At 51.5% G+C, this 16,496-nt stretch overlaps 1 long non-coding RNA gene across 1 annotated transcript; it reads left to right on the plus strand.

Annotated features, from left to right (window-relative positions):
• The first annotated feature begins 8,711 nt into the window (after positions 1 to 8,711).
• LOC123031055 lies at positions 8,712 to 15,661 on the plus strand. Its single transcript, XR_006416215.1, has 2 exons — positions 8,712 to 9,737; positions 14,609 to 15,661. It is a non-coding gene; the product is annotated as an uncharacterized LOC123031055 (long non-coding RNA).
• The last annotated feature ends 835 nt before the right edge of the window (positions 15,662 to 16,496 follow it).

Here is a 16,496-nt window from a genome sequence, read left to right on the forward strand (position 1 = left end):
GCGCATGGAATTTCACCTTGGCAGCAAGCATTCGCTTGCTCGCCTTTGCCAAGCCTGTGAGATGATGTGCTCTGATCCAGGCAGCTTGGCTGGGGCACTGGGCGGCTTCCCTCCTCTCCCTCAGCGTGTGGCTCGGCGAACAGAGCGGCTTTGCAGACCTGTGGCTTCCACCTGCGGGGTTGGAGGCCGCTTTTGAAAGGGGAGTTTCAAGAGAGTCCAGTCCCCCCCCCCCCCCCCAGCCCCTCCTGTGATCCAGAGTAGCTTGTTCTGCCCCTGTGCTGGATTGGGTCAAGGCCTGGGCCATGTTGCCCCTCTGCCATGGAGCTTGCTGGGTGATGTCGGGCCAGTCACTGGTGCTCATCTCAGCCTACCTCACAGGGTTGTTGTGGAGCTGAAATAGAGAAGAGGGTCGTGTGCTTTGCATTTGGTTCCTTGCATGAGGCAAAATAAACGCTATAAGATTTTTCCGTCCATCCATGTTTTGCAAATTGCCAGCAAAGCCATCGTTCAGGAATATCAGGACTTGCAGTGTGCCACCCCCAAAAAAAGCAAAAAAGGGGAGAAATACCTCTCTCAGGAGGGAAGTTCCAGAGGCGTTCTAAATGTATCTAAGGAAAGTGTCTCTGAGCATGTACAGAGTGTTTTTCCTGGTTCCAGGCCACCTGCATAGTAGTCATTGCCGACATGGTGCCGCTCCATGTTTGTCCTCACGAGAAGCCTGGGAGGTAGCTTAGGCTGAGAGTCGGGGACCGGGCCAAAGTCTCCCACAAAGCATCACGCCTGAGCGGGGACTGGAACCCGGTTCTCCCAGGTCTCCAGTCCAGCACTCTCACCGCTATACCACACTGGCTCTTGGTGATTTAGTTCCCACTCCCAAACTTGCACAAGGGGCAGAGGGCTTCTCTGAGGGTCCTCCTGAAGGAGAGCTGAAGGGCGGCTCCCCGGAGAAGGGGCTTCTCTGTGCTGGCACCCGATTGTGGAATTCGCTGCCCAGAGAGCTTCGCCTGGCGCCGTCACTTTATTCTTTTCGGAGTCCATTCCAAACCTTTTTATCTGTCCAATCTTTTAAGATGCGATCGTTTTAATTGGGGTTTTATTGTTGGTTGGAAATTTTATCAGGATGCTGTGTTTTGTTTTATTTTTTTACCAAACCCCAGTAAGGGGACGGTCTGGAAAAGTTTTAAATAAATGAGTGCATGAACATCCTGCTCTAAGGGAAGAGTGAAAAAGCAGGAGAAAGCCAGAGAGAAATCTAGAGGGGGCATGAAAAGGGACATGCTGTGGAGGGGGGCATTCAAGGTGAGTTGCAGTCCTGCAAAGCTTGCAAATGGTGCAGGTAAATCTTGCCAACGTTACCTTTGCAAGAGCCCACCTGCCAAATCTCGCCCGAGCGCTCTGCTCAGGCACCGAGTCCCCCTCTGGCCCGCTCGCTGGCCAAGAGTGTAGACGCATGTGTCATTGATTTAAACATGTGTTTATAAAGTTTTCTCCACCCCAGTATGTTGAATCCAAAAGCCCTTCAAGGCATTTTAGTTTTAGCTGAATTATGATCCAGACACTAGACATGCAAAGAGCTGTGTTCGTTTAACAGCCGTGTTAACGAGACAGCTGGATACTTTCAAAGACGGCGAGTTGACTTCAGTCTACCGGGTTCAAATGATAACGGATGCTCAAGGGTTGGATGGGGCTGGGTGTTGTCTGAACCCAGATGCACTAACAGACCGTGGGGTTAACCACAAACAACCCTCGAAAAGAATCCACGGATTGTTAGGATGTGAGCGCTGGGGTGGATCAGCCTGGTTTGGCTCCTAAGAGCACCAGCATCTGGAAGCTCTCAGAACCCACTAAATGATGAGTGAAATTCTCCTTTGCATGTTTAATTCATGTTTAATTCAAATTTGCTGGGCTGAATAACTTTAAACCTGGCCTGCCTCGCAGGACGGGTCTGCAAGAGCCCTTTACTCTTGGTCTTAGCTCATGGAGTTGTGGATTCTCCAGTGGAGCGCCTTGTAATCTACGGATTACAATTCCCAGGATTGCCTGGGAATGAAAAACAGGCATGAAGCCTCTTATTTGCACCCTCAAACAGCGTGTCCAGCGGCTTTTAAACAAGGGCTGTTGAGGCATTTATGGTGCGCTTGCCACCTGTCTTACAGATGTTTGTGGGTCCTTCCTCGTGTGTGTCTTTCAGCCAGTTTTGCAGGTCTCTCTAGAGCAAAGGGAATGCAGAGTTTTTCTGGAAGACGTGAGGATTCACAACAGAAGTTTGGGGTAAAGTCTAAAGTCTGCTCTGTTCAACCTTGGGATGTTGAACAGAAAAGCAGAGGGAGAAATCCACATGTGGAAAGGGTATTTTTCCTCTTGAAGGAAAGTGGACGAAGTGTCGGTAAAGCTCGCGGTGAAATCCTTCGTGGAGAAAAGCCGTTCCACTGCATCCTCAGCGTTTAGGATTTGTGGAAAGACCAAAGCATACAAGTTTATGGGTAAGCTGCATTGCTAGGTAGAGAGATCCCCAGCCAGGTACCTAGCCTACAATTCTCATTGTTTTAGATCCTCTTGCCAGCCAATCTAAAGCAGGTCAAAAGGATAATATTAGTTTAAGCTAGCCAGTCTTTCAGTTCTGATAACACTGTTTGTGTTGGCCCTGGGAAAGAATGCGTTGCCTCTTGGTCCACCCCAAGCCAATTAATTCTCCATCAGATCTTAAACGAGCTTGGAATGGGAGAGCGAGGCCAGAAGAGCAGGCAAGCCAGCTTCCTTTGGGCAAGAGTTTTTTGGTGGTCCCTCTTGAGTGAGGAGGCCGTTGTCACCACAACTGTCACCGGCTGTGTTTGGTTCTCGGCCTCTTGTCACTTGTTGGCTCGACAGTAAGAGAAGCAGGAAGCAACCAGGGCTGCTGGGGACTGAAAGGAGCTGGGGATCGGGGCCACGGGGACGGAAGAGTACACAGACCTGTATACGCTGTAAAATGTGTGTGTGTCTCTTCCAAGGACATCGCTATTGCATGTATGGACAAAGAAGGGGATTGGATCTACCGAAAAAAGAACATTCCTCAAGCAACATGATATGGAGGGACACAGGCGGCGAGCACAAGCTAGCCAAAATCCACGGAATGTCTCTTTCAGTGACTGCATTTCAGGCCCCTGGAATTCAGATTCTGCAGGGGCCCTCGAACAGCTGGGCAGAGGCCCTCCCGGGGTTTCAGGACCCCAGAGGAAAGATTTGAGGCTCCAGCCCTGGTGAGCCAGTCCTTAACACAGCCTCTGCAGGGGCATCTCAGGTGCCACCGCCTGCCAGGTGAGTGATGGGGAAGGGAAGCAGGTTCGGGGGCTGTCTGCAGAGAGAGAGAAGCCCCGGGGCCCAGGTTGTGATCAGTCCCAAGTGCTCCCTCGCTATCCCAGACGCTGGGCTAAACAACCCACCGAGCACAACAGGTAAGATGCCACTTCGTTGGGAGAAGCACCATGTTCTGCAAAATCTATTTTTAAAAAACATTAAGGGGGCAGGGGAAGGAGGATGGAGGAGGGAAGGGACCACAACAGTCCAGTGAGAAATTCGCAAGTGCAGTAGTATCAAAATGTTGACCGGCCTTCCAGAGAAAAATACATATCGCAGAATGAAGTGACTCGTGAGAGAATGGATCTGGCTGGCTGTTAGCGGTGGGGACAGAAAGAGGGAAAGAAATTGGAGTATTTTGGATGAGGATGTGACTGTCTGGCTGTAGGGGAAGGCCTGAAAACGGGAGGATGGGATGGAGCATCTCAGTTGAGGACATGGCTGGCTGGCTGGCTGGGCCTTGGGGCAGGAACTGAAAGCAGGGGGAATGGAATGGAGTATTTTGGAGAAGAGCAGGGCTGGCTGGCTGGCAGGCACCCTGAACAACTGGTTGTTGGGGTGGCGGAAACAGAAGGGGGGGCCAGAGGGAGAACAGAATGGAGTTTCCTGGAAGGGGGAACGGCTGGCACGGCATCTCGCTGACGCCTGTGGCAAACAGGGTTGGACCTTTGGTCCAATCTGGCAAAGCTCTTACGCAGCAACCTCCTCGGTCATTCTGGAGGAATGGAGAGGCAGGAAGAAACTTACCAGAGGTTTGACCAACATGGACAGAAAGCAGGGGTAGAAAAGCCCTTTCTTCTTGGCAGCCGGATTCCATTCCAAAGACGCTCTTGAGGGATGCATTCGGCTGGAGGGTGGGAACTTTTCCTTGAATGCTCTTGCAGCTAGTCCTGAAGATTTCCAGCTTCTAGAGTGGGGAAGGAACCAAGGTGGGGAAAGGCGGTGGCAGGGACCGGATAATGGGACCTGCTTCCGAATCCCTGATGGAGGCTGAGCTACTTTGAAAGTCTTGTGGGGGGGGGGGGGGGAGACAGCAGCAAGGAGAAACCCACACTCGGTTGATCGGAATCGAACTCTGGTCCTGTCCGCACTCTCCGTTTGATTTACTGGTCCCTGGCGGCCTTGTCCGCCCTTCAGACGGAGAACTATTTGAGACAGCTACCAAATGTTTTGTCTGACTTGGTGTGTTTTGCAGCTTGCTTACCGTTTAGTCAAAACTCTCCTCCTGCTTTGGAATTCGCGGCGTCCTGGCGCAATCCACTCCTCCTTGGCCTCCCTGCCCCGAACGCTGCAGCTTTCCTCGTAGCGTTGCAAGTCAGGCCAGAGGGCTCTTGGCGGGCCGTTGTTTGGGTTGGAAAGCCACGGAGCAGCGATGGCTGCAGCCAGATCCACCCGTTCGGGGACGCGAGGGGGATCTGTCCCTAAACGGCGCCCATGCTTCTCCAGCGCAGGGATCTGCTCCCCGAAGGCTTCGCCACTGCTGGGCCGCAGAGGAGGGCTGGACGGGGCAAAGGGGCACTTGGGGGCCAAGCGGAGAAGCGAGCCCTGCACCGTGGGTGGGGAACCTCTCCTGGCCCAAGGGCTCCGTTCCATTCCAGAGATACTCTTGGGAGTTGAATCCTGGCGGAAGGGCCTGGGCTGAAAGCACACAAAGACCACAAACTGCAGCTCAGACTCCTCGCAGAAGCACGTCTGCTTTTCAGAACGAGGGAAGCCCTGGATAAAAGCTGAGGAAGTGCCCAATGAACAGCGGAGCGGGTGTCCAGAGATGGCAGGAAGCTGGATCTGGGCTGAAGAACCCAGCCTTGTCCAAACACTCAGTCTTTGTGCTTGTTCTCTGATGTTTTGTTGGCAAGCTGGCTGGCTGGGGAGGAGGGGACTTGTAGTCCAGCACACCCAGAGGGCACCGGGCTGGGGATACAGCTAGAAATTAGGACTTGTAACCAGCAGTGGAAAGGGTCCGGATTGCTTAAGAGAGAGACTGTGCACGCCCCGGGCAAATTCCAGCTCCTCCGTTTCACCACCACTGTCGTCTGCCCCAGAGCAGAGGAGAGGAAGAAGCCGGTTGCCGTGAGGAAGAGGAGGAGCGGCTGCAGGGGGACCTTGTCCAAGGGCCCCTCCTGAAGCGCCGGCCCTTGGCAGGCGTCGGAAGGTGCCCCTCTCTTTTGCTCTCCATGCCGTAGCATGCTTTTCTTCTAGGGCACGGTGACTTACAAGCCAGGAATTGCGAGTCTGACCTGCCAGCAGGAGCTTTGGGCCGAGGCCCCTCCTGTCTCGCTAAACAACCCTTGTGCGGTTGTGTCATCCTGGATGGTCCTGCATGTGATAAAAGCAGAGTTATGTCTGTTCGAGCGCTTGCCAGGACAGACAGCGTGTTCTGACTCAGTTGTGTTCTGGTTTGTTTTTGTTTTCTTAAAAAAGCAGTAGAGAGGAAACATCCTTTCCCATCCTGTCCGCCGGCCAGAACACCGTCCTGCACTTACTGAGCTAGTCATGTGCTGGGCGAGCGGACAAGTCCGGCCAGCTCAGAGCATGAAAACAAAAGAACAGCCATGCTGGTCTGGCTTGCCGCTCACCCAGTGGCCAAGCAGCTGCTTTGGGAAGCTCCTGCCCACCCATGTTCCCCAGCAACTGGTGTCCATAGGCACACTGCCTCTGAGCCTGGAGGCAGCAAAAACCATGAGGACTAGGAGCTAACGATAGCCTGATCCTCCCAGAATAAGTTTTTTGAAAGCCTTCCGGATGGGCTCCCATCACTGCACCCAAGGCCCAGTGTGATGTAATGGTTATGGGTATTTTACTGGGGTTCGGGAGATCCGGGTTCAAGTCCCCTCTCGGCCACAAAGCCCACTGGGTGACTTTGGGCTAGTCACGGACTCTTCGCCTTGCCTACCTCACAGGGTTGTCGTGAGGATAAAATGGAGACACCTGTGTTCCTTGCAGGAGGAAAAGGGGTCCACGCCCTCCCTCTTGGGGGCTCTCCCACTCTTAAGGGCCATGGTTCAGCTCTGCAGCGCTGCCCCCCCCTGTGCAGAGGCAGTGAAGTCCGCTCCGCAGGGGTGTCGTCTGGCTTGGAAAGCCCCCGTGTGGTGTGTAACGGGCTGCTGGATGGCATAGCTTCTTCCCTCTGTATTTCTTTCCTGATCCAGGGAGGGAGCGAGGGCAGCAACAGTTATGTGGACCCCTAGCGATATATCTGTGTGTGCATTTGCGTTGTGTATGTGTGTTTGCTTGCACACCAGTCCTTTCCAAATGACTGCCGGCGTGTGGTATCTTACCCAGAGCCGGGGACGGTCTAAAAAGTTCTAAATAAATAAATAGGAAACGGGCCCGTGAGGGGAGGCGTCATCAACAAGTTCAGAATGATGCCCAGGCCTGAAAAAGTTGCTGGAGAGATGCTTTTCTTCCTCTGTCATGACGCTGGTGCCCAGCGGAGTCGTCTGAAGCAGACAGGGAGCGGATACAGGGAAGAGGAAGCCTGAGAAGGGATAGAGGAGGGGAGTAGGTGACTCAAGTCTCCATGCTAATAAAAGGGTCTTGGTGCTTTGACCCTGCCACCCCGGTTCCACTACAGGACTGCCTGGTCCCAGTAGCCTCGTGTAACTTATCTGGTAGACGTGTAATGGAAATTCGTGCATTTTCCTGCCCTAGATATCCCTGCTTCTATTCTTTTGCATTGTCTCTCTCGGATCGCTTTCTAATTGTAAGCTCCTTGGGGCTGAGAACCTGACAGACCTCTTCTTTGCAAAGCACCCATTGCACAGCCGGTGTTGTCATAATATCTCCAAACAGGAAAGTGCGCTGCTTCTCTCTCCCGTAATGCGAAAACCACCCTTTTGAAGCCTTGAGAAAACGGATCGGGGTTGCTGTGATATTTATGTAACAAGCTCTTGTCTGGATTTCTGTTCTCACCAGCTCCACGCCTTTGTTTCCAGCAGGCCTCCCGCTGCCTGTTAGCACTGAACTCTGACACAAATGTCCTGAGAACAGGGTGTTGTGTTTCTTTCGCCTCTTTTTTATTTTTTAAAGGAAGTCCGTTGGCCCTGATCCTAGCTCTGCAGCCGTCTCCTGGAGCGACACCGAAAACCTTCACTGACTATCTCTCCCGTGAGAGATTGGACCAGAGCGTTTTAGCAAACCGTAGACATGGCAAAATTTTGTGCATATTTGGGAGACGTTCCAGAGCGTATCTTTAAAAATAGAATGCAAAGCAAGCTCCAGGTTGAAAGGTCCTTGCTTAGGGGATGCAGGCATTCGCTCGAAATGGATTGGGCTCGGTCTGGAGGCACGCAGGCCCGTCCGGGTTTCCTTGGCAAGTGGATTTTGACCTGCTTGAGGCCAAGCAACATGCTTCCACTGTCCAGTTAAGGATGTGAGTTGTTGATCCGTGTTGAATCCAAGGCAGATTCCAATTCTTTCGCTAGGCTTCACACAATAGGTCCCATTGATCTATCGGGAGGAATCCTGGAAAAGGACTGAGCCAGCGATTGTTAGAACATAAGTTAAAGCCAAAGGCCTCCCTGGCCACTGTGCAAACAGAGAGCTGGCCCAGACAGATGCTCGTGGGAAGACAGAAGCAGGATGCTGGCTTGATAACTCCTTCCACTGCCTTGCCCAGCAGTGCCGGCTCCAAGCTTTTGGCCGCTGTCCCTCAACGAGGCTGCCTCCTCACCACGATGGTCCCACCTCATCCTCTCCCTGATCTTGGCTGCTACCGGCTTGCGTGAGTGGTGGAGTGGACAAGAGGGTGTACTGGGGAAATGGAAGAGCAAGGCCAGGGAAGCGCTCTCTTCCTCCTCCCGCCTCAGCTATTTTTCCTTGCGTGGGGGCACCTTTTCAGATTGTCCGCCTACAAGACTGGCTCCTTTCACAGATTATCCTTCGGCCTCTTTTGAGAGCTTTTGGGCTGAGGGGACACCTAAAAGTACTTCAAACAAATAAGGAAATCAGCCAGCCTGGAGCAATCCCTCCAGCCATCATTCCATAAATCAAATAGAACAAGTTTGCTACGGAAAGTGGTGATGGCTGCCAATCTGGATGGCCTTAAAGTGGGATTCGACATACCCATGAGGGAGGATGCGATCCGTGGCTACTAGCCTTGTTGGCTACGGGCTCCTTCTTTCACCAAAGGCGGCCTCCTGCGTACACCAGTTGCTGAGGATCTTGGGCAGACGGAGGCCTCGCATCCATCCTGCTTGAGCGATCCTGGGGGCAGAGTGCTGCGCCGGACGGGTCTGATCCAGCAGGACTTTTCTTACCTTCTTCTGAATTAGCCATCACATTACTGTTCAGTCCAATAGAAGAAATGTGAACGGTGCAGAGATGAGTGTGAATGAAAATATAGGTAAAGGTGTAATCTGCTGCAAGATTAGGTAGGGCAAGGACACCCAGCAGCCCCCAGGTGCAATTGCTCAAAGATTCGGGCTGGTGTTTGCAATGTGGTAGGACTTTTCCGTGCGAAGGTGCCAAGATGGCACCCCAAGGAAATGATCAACAGCGAGCGCCCGTGCCTCCTTCTCCAGGTGGCTTCCCACCCAGGTATCCCCTCCTCAGAGCGTTCCATGGAACACCAAGCCGAAAAACGGAAGAGGGGAGGCCACGAAAGAAAGGGGTATTTTTCTTTTATTTAGGGCGCTGCCAGTGAGCCGTTATCTGTCTAGACAGATGGTGTTCGCCTCTGAAACAGCCCTGGAATGTGAAACTATGTTTATTTGTGGTTGGCTGGGAGAGAAGAAGGAAAAAGTTGATGGAGGAAGTGAAGGATAAAATGGAAAAGGAGGGCACGGGAAGAGAGAAGGGGCAGCAAGAGGGAGAATTGGTTTCACCCTGGGACATAACAGGCAGTGGCGGTTGATTCCCCGTCCTCGTTGCATGACATTTATAGGCCACCTCTTCCTCATGCAAAGGACCCAAAGCAGCTTCTACGATCCGCTTTCTCTCCATGCTTTTCTCACAACAACCTTGTGAGGTAGGTCAGGCTGAGAGCCAAGTCACGCAGAGAGTTTCAGGCTGAGTGGGGGCTAGAAGCCGGACCCCCCCCCCCCCAGTCCATCATTTGTGGCCACTGTGCTGCCCTGGACTTGAATAGCACTGGGCCTGAGTGCCACAGGCTGTGTCTCTTTCCAGGGGGCGAGACGGATATAGAAGAAGAGGGTTGCAAAGGGCTCTGAGGCTGCCCCACCTTGCAGGGAGGTCGTTGGGATCAGATGCGGGAGGGGAGCTGGTCATGTTCCCTTGAGCTCTGTGAAGGAAGTGCAAGAGAACAGTGCAAGAGCTACGTGAAAATGTCAGGAGCTGAACAGGAATTTGCGTGGAAGCAAGACAGATTGAATCACATTTGTTTTTCCTGGAAAATAAGTCCAGTCATACAGACTAGCAAAGGCAGGATCCTTGCAGTCCTGGTGAGTAGTTTGTTCTTTCCCAAAACTGGTAAGTACCATTTTTAGATTTTAAGCCAACTGAATTGGGCCGGCTATGTTGTGTGGCTAAAAGGAGGAAATAAAAATGAGCTTGGGTTCTTCTCTTCCTCCTTCAATTCATGAACGACCTGACTGTTGTACAATAAGCTGGATCCATCTTTCCCTACTGGTGCCTGTAGAAGCTTTGGACTACAGCCTTCCAGCATTCTTGACCACTGGCCATGCAAACTGGGGCAATAACTTGTTCCCATAGATAAGATTCTAGTCCTCATGGTTCTGTATAAAGGGCTAATTTAAACAGGAACATAGAAAAGCTGCCATACAGATTCAGACCCTTGGTCTGTCTAGCCCGGGCTGGTCTATATCTGGCTTCTCCAACCGGCTGCTTTCCAGAAGTTTGGGGCTGCAACCGCCATGGGCCCTGCAGGCTGGGGCTCCTGGGCATCGCCGCGCTAAACTGCAGCTGCCTCTCCGGTCCAGCTGTTTTCCTCCCTCCGGCGTGTGCTGCGCATTTTGCACAGCAGCGGTGCCTCCGGTTCGCTCTCGGTGGCTGGGTGGGTTTCAGCCGCGCCGCTCGCGCAGGGTGACTCTCCAGGAAGCCGCAGCAGCGTCTCCAGAATTTCCCTCCCTCGCTGGCAGCCGGAGGAGCGGGTTGGGGCAGCTCTGGCATGCGGGATCCGGGAAGGGAGGCGGCGTGTGCGGCAGCCCGCAAAGGATCCGGAGAGCACCTGGCTCGGGGTGGGGGCAGCCGCGTCCTGCGCAGAACAATAGCCTGGGATGAGACCGCCTGACCTTTACCCTGTCTTGTTCTCACAACCTGAGAGCTTTCCCAGCCCAGCTCCCACATTCCCCTGCAGGAAGTGCTTTTTCTTTTTTCCGTTCGGATGTATGAAATGTGGGAAGCAGGCTGGAGCTGGGGGCCGGAGCCACAGGCCTCTGGACGGGGCCGAATTGAGAATTTTTGCCCCCCCCCCCCCCGGGGACCAGTCACTCCAGGTGTCCCCTGCCTCCGTGACCTGGCCTTCCCACCAGCTGCGGTCCCTCCGCCACTCAGCTCGCTTTGGCTTGGCAGGGCACCTCGTCCCTTTGGCTTGGCAGGGCACCTCGTCCCTTTGTGTGTCCACCACTCTTGGGACCTAAGCCTGTCCTGAGAAGACAATCCTTCTTGCTCTCCATTGTCCTTCTCTGAATGTGTGCCAATTTATCTCAAATCTTTCTCAAAGGGTGGTGTCTGAAATCGCTTTCTGGAGCCGTACCGAAATCTTGCAGCCTCCAGCTTCTTCGCGAGTTAATACATTCCTGTCTGAACCCTGCCAAGCTAACAAACCATGGTGAACAACCCAGAGTTTTTATTTAAAATCTATTTATTTAAAATATTTATATCCCATCCTATATGCGGGGCATCTCAGGACGGCTTACAAAAACCAAACAATCGATTCATAATCAAAACAACAATTAACATAACTAAAAATGGACACGAAGCCGACAGAAACATATTGCCCATGAGAACAACACCCAAACCAAAATCAAGATCGTAATCGTCACAAAATCGAAACCAAAATGCAACTGCGGGTACTTAAAAACCGGTTAAAATTCCTAGTTTTCAAAATAACGGGCAAATAAAAAGAGTTTGCCGACAACCCACCCTCGAGCCACGCTCTGCCCTTGACCGTAGGGTTCAGATTGTCCGAACACTTTCACCATGAACCGATCTGGCCCGGTCTTTGCATGCCTCGATTTTGCGGCGCTTTGCAAACGAAGGCGCCTCCAGAGCACGTCCGCTCTTTCCCTTCATTTTGCCCTCCTCTGTGAGGAAGAAAGGATGAAAAAGGAATAGCCCTCGTGGCAAAGCAGGATCGATTTTCCTTACGACATCCAAGCTTGCGGCAAGCTGGACTGTCCTGCGGGTGTCGGCAGGCAGGTGTGCCAGTAAAAACAGCCCGTGAGCGAGGAGGGGAATGCCTACCCAGCCGGCCACGAGGCGGTCATTCTCCAGTTGTTCGCATCAAACAATGCCTAGGGATGAGTAATCCCTTCTCGTTCCCACTGGATGAGAACGCTTTCCCATTTGAGGATGTTTTCCTCGAAAAAGGGCTGATTTAAGCAACCCCTAAGCTGCCAGCCAGGCAGACTAATCCATCAAGTGCAAACTTACCTTCTGTATTACCTAGCAGGTTTCTGGAATTTTAGGCAAAGGCCTTTTCCAGCCCAACTTGGAGATGCTGGGAATTGAACTTGTGGGTTTTTGGGAAAGTATCTCTTCTACCACTGGCCTGCGTTCCTTTTGACCTAGCTGGGCATAATGTCACTCGCCTCTATGCCCTCACGATTTCCAAGGAATGCCAAGAATTCCCTGGAACACAGTTTGAATGAAATGAGCACGTCAGTGGAAGATGGCAGCTCCCTTAAATCTGTCTTGGTCTGGCCTAAATAGCCAAAGCCGAGGTCACATAATAGCAGGGCAGGAAAAGCCATGGGCCGCTTTTCCTATGCGCTTTTGCAGGAAAAGCCGGGCCACCGGGAAGGATCAATGGCAGCTCCATCTGGGACTGTTTAGCTTAGGAGAAGAGCACATATGAACGGAGAATTTTTTCTTAGTACCTCATCTTGCTTTCATGGTTTTATTTTGGGCCTTTCCCTGATTATGTTTTATTGGCCTGGGTAGGAGCTGCAATTGTGTTTTGTAGGTTTGGGCTTTTGCTTTGAATACGGATATCCTGCACCTGATATGAACTAGGCTGCACTTAGAATTCGGTGTGTCGTTCTGGTCACCACACCGAAAGAAAAGGATATTTCAGGGTTGGGGAAAGTGCAGGATCTGGTGATGGGAATGATTAAGGCGCTGGAACAGTTTCCTGGTGGGGTTAAGGGTTAGGGATCGTTTAGATTAGAAAGAAGCCTGGAAGGGAGACAAGAGAAAGCTTAGGTGATGCATGGTACCACCCCATGAAGATCCAGGACAGACAAAAGAAAGGACTTCACTTCTGCAGGAGGTTGTGACAGCTGCCAACATGGATGACTTTAAAAGGGGATTGGACCTGTTCCTGGAGGAGCAGGTCTATTCTATTCTACAAGGCTATTCTACTAGTCCTCATGACTTTATGCTACCGTCAGCATCAGAGGCAGTGTGCCTGTGTGTGCCAGCTGCTGGGGAACATGGGCACCCCAGTGCAGGGTGCTCCTGACCTGCATGTAAAGCAAAGTGCTGGGCTGGAACCTGTGTCTGACCCAAGACGGCTGTTCTTTCACTCTTAGGATGGGCAACCCATTTGGAATAGATGCTCGCCTCACATTTTCCTTGGGTTTGGGCCACGGCCTCTGGTAAAAAGACCGGAAAAACCGGGCTGCACCTGCTCCTACACACAGCATTGCAAGGAAGTGACTTGGACCTGGGAACATTCCTTGCGGAAAAATCTCCTGCTGGGGTTTGGGGGAGACTTTCCCCCAATTTTCTTGCAATCTAAGCCTTTTTGGGGAGCAGAGAGGCATTCTGTTCCTCGCTGCAGCGAAGGCAGCTTGGCTCTAATTAGGTGATACAATTTCTTCAGATGAAGTCTGGCTCTGAGGGGGATATTAAGTTTTACAGTGCCCCGTGTGAGCCGGTGTGTTTTGTGTATCTCGTTGCCTAGCAGCACAAAACCACATGGATGTGAGAGACTGTTTTATGACCAGGCTGAGCTGTTCTTGGACGGCCGACAGCAAGCAGTATTCCGACCGAGCTGGAGCCTCTTTGCCTTTGGAGTGTGCGTGTGCTTTTCCTTTTCCACTGAGCAAGTGTGAAAGTGATTAGATGCGTGTCCCTTGGAGGATTTGGCAGCATCCCCTGTCGGAGGCCTACTGGACAGAATCTCGTTTTTGCTGCGTCGAAAGGCTACTTAGCCGTCCCGGATTTTGCTCTGAACTTGAAAGCAACTGTGTGTGGTGGCAAACCCAGCTGCAAACTAGGGAACATGGCTGGCTCCTCCAAATTCAGCGTAAGAGCTGGAGGGCTACATAGCCCCGCTGATGTTGAGGGTGATGCCCAAGGTTGGCATCCAAGCGTCACGGGTGTTGCTTTAGCTTAGCAAATTTTTAGGCCCCGCTTCTTGGTACCGGCCGTGGTGCTCAGAGGGCAGTTTGGACTCCGCTACCCTTGTGTGGGCGCCACTGAAAACTTTCCCCCCAACACTCAGTGCAGAAGTGGCCACCCCGAGAGGGTTCCTGCGACTGTGTGTCTTCTCCCTGTGAGAAGTGCCATTCCACGATTCCCATCAGACATTTCCTCTGAAATCTACCCTGGGCTTTTCCTTCAACCATCATTTCCCCCTACTGCTTGGCCACCGTTTGAATCTCCTATCATCCCCAATGACGCATGGGGCATGCTCTGTGGTACATCTCAATTTCGAGTTGTTTTGTATTTGAAAAACACAAGAGTAAAAGAGGCAAGAGACAAAACACAAAGTAAGTATTTATTTTTATTTCGTTTTTATGCAGCCCCAATAGCTGAGGCTCTCTGGGCAGTTAGGAAAGAACATTAAAAGCCCTTTCAGATCATCCTAAGAGCCAGTGTAATGTAGTGGTTTAGTGCTGGACTGGGACTCCGGAGATCCGAGTTCAAGTCTTCCCTCAGCCATGAAACTTGCTGGGTGACTTCCACCCAGTCACTGCCTCTCGGCCTCACCCACCTCGCAGGGCTGTTGTTGTGACCTTGGAAGCCATGTTGGATTCTCATCGCAACCTACCTCGCAGGCTGGTTGTGAAGCGGTGGAGGAGAGGAGGAAACTAGGGTGCCATCAGCATACGTCGTATTTTGGCATTGCTGGTCTTCTCCCCACCTGGCCCTTCTGTGCTACCCATTAAACCTCTTCTTCCAGGTCACTTTTGCAACTCGGAGGACAAACCAGTGGTGTTCTTTCCTTGCTTGGGAACGACCCTGCTTGTTCTGCCAGGCGAACCGTGATAGGATACCGAAAGCGCAGCAAGCAGAGTTTTTCGCCTAGAAGAACAGCATACTTTCGAGCGTCTTCTTCCTTCTGGCACAAGTTGCCTCGGCTTTGTAATTTCTGTTCCTAAGCTCAGACTTGAGGAAACATCTTTTTTCGCCGTTTTTGGAGGCGTTTGGTTAAAGCACCGCTGGTTGGGAAAGGAGAAAAGCGGGGTGTCCACATCGAAAATCTTTTGCTTCCGATGCCCCTCGCCACGTGGGCACCACCCAAGCCAGGGAGGCTTGTGTGGCCCGTAGACAAGCTGGGAATCCCCTTTCTCGAAAAGCAAAGGAGCGGCGGCATGGAAAATGCGCTCCAGTCGCAGAGACGAGAGCTGAACCCACTTCAAACAAAATCCATTTGTACTGTTTAAGTAGATTCCATAGGTTGGAGCACGTGTGTGTGTGTGTGTGTGTGTGTGTGAATGCGCCTGCTTTCTACATCTCATTTAGCAAAGAGTTTGGTCTCCTTCCGGGTAGATTAAAAAGAGGAGTAATTGTAGCACAAACTTGCAAACTGGAGCCTCGCAGGAGGGTGGTTGTGTTTCGCGACCCAGATCTCATTTCTGCTAACTTGAAATGTGCCTGTTGTGTTAAAATCCACACCATGTCTGATTAGCTAGCGAAACATTTTGTGTGAAGTGCAGAATCCGGAAGTCCACGTCGCCTTCTTTCACCTCCACCTGAGGGCCATTCGATGGTTTCCCTGCAGCTTGTTGAGTGTTTTTCTCCTACTCTGAAGGACGGAAATGTCTGTGCCAGACATAGCTGCTGGCCGTAAGACCTTAAAGCTACATTTGCCTGTTTTTTTTGTTTTTTTGTTAGATACGCAACTGTCACTTTTAGATAAAGGTTGGTATTCACAGCTTTCATTTACACAATTTTTGCAAAGGAAAATATTTACACTCGTTTCAAATACAAAAGAGAGGCAAAAACACAAACATACAGTAAATATGGATTTCATTTTTGTACAACCCCAATAGCTGAGGCTCTCTGGGCAGTTAGGAGAGAACTTTTAAAACCCTTTCAGATCATCCTAAGACCCAGTGTAACATTGTGGTTTGGGTGTTTTAAAGAATTTAATTCCTAGTTTTAAAGAGATGCTGTTCCAAGATTTTAATAATTTGTTAAAAATAATCAAACCAGTCAGTCCTAGAGGAGATCCACCCTGACTGCTCTTTAGAAGGCCAGATAGTGAAGATGAAACTCCAATACTTTGGCCACCTAATGAGAAGGAAGGACTCCCTGGAGAAGAGCCTGATGCTGGGAACAATTGAAGGGAAAAGAAGAAGGGGACGGCAGAGGATGAGGTGGCTGGATGGAAACACTGAAGCAGTTGGCCTGAGCTTGAGTGGACTCCGGGGGACGGTGGAGGACAGGAGGGCCTGGAGGAGTGTTGTCCATGGGGTCGCGATGGGTCAGACATGACTTCAAGACTAACAACACCAACAAAAATAAGCTGTCGCTAGCAATATATACGTTTCAGTCAGCCATATCTTTCTTTTCTGTAACTTTTACCAAGGTTTTCCAAATAAGTTCATTGTCCATCATTTCTCTCCAGCCAGGAAGAACATCTGAATGTGATGCCTTTTTTTTCTTATTTCCAACACGAACGAGTCCATCAAGAGAGCCTTCTTGGTGGTGGCACCACAGCTGGGGAATACCGCCTCCTTGGAGGCCTGTCTGGCTGGCACCAGCCTTGCAAATCTTTAGGAAGCCGCTCAAAACCATCCAAATTGCGTAGGCTTTTGAACCGGTTGGCTGATGCATTTCCTACC

The sequence above is a fragment of the Varanus komodoensis genome, unplaced genomic scaffold, assembly GCF_004798865.1.
Source record: "Varanus komodoensis strain SLA01 unplaced genomic scaffold, ASM479886v1 scaffold48, whole genome shotgun sequence".
Classification (NCBI taxonomy): Eukaryota; Metazoa; Chordata; class Lepidosauria; order Squamata; family Varanidae; genus Varanus; species Varanus komodoensis.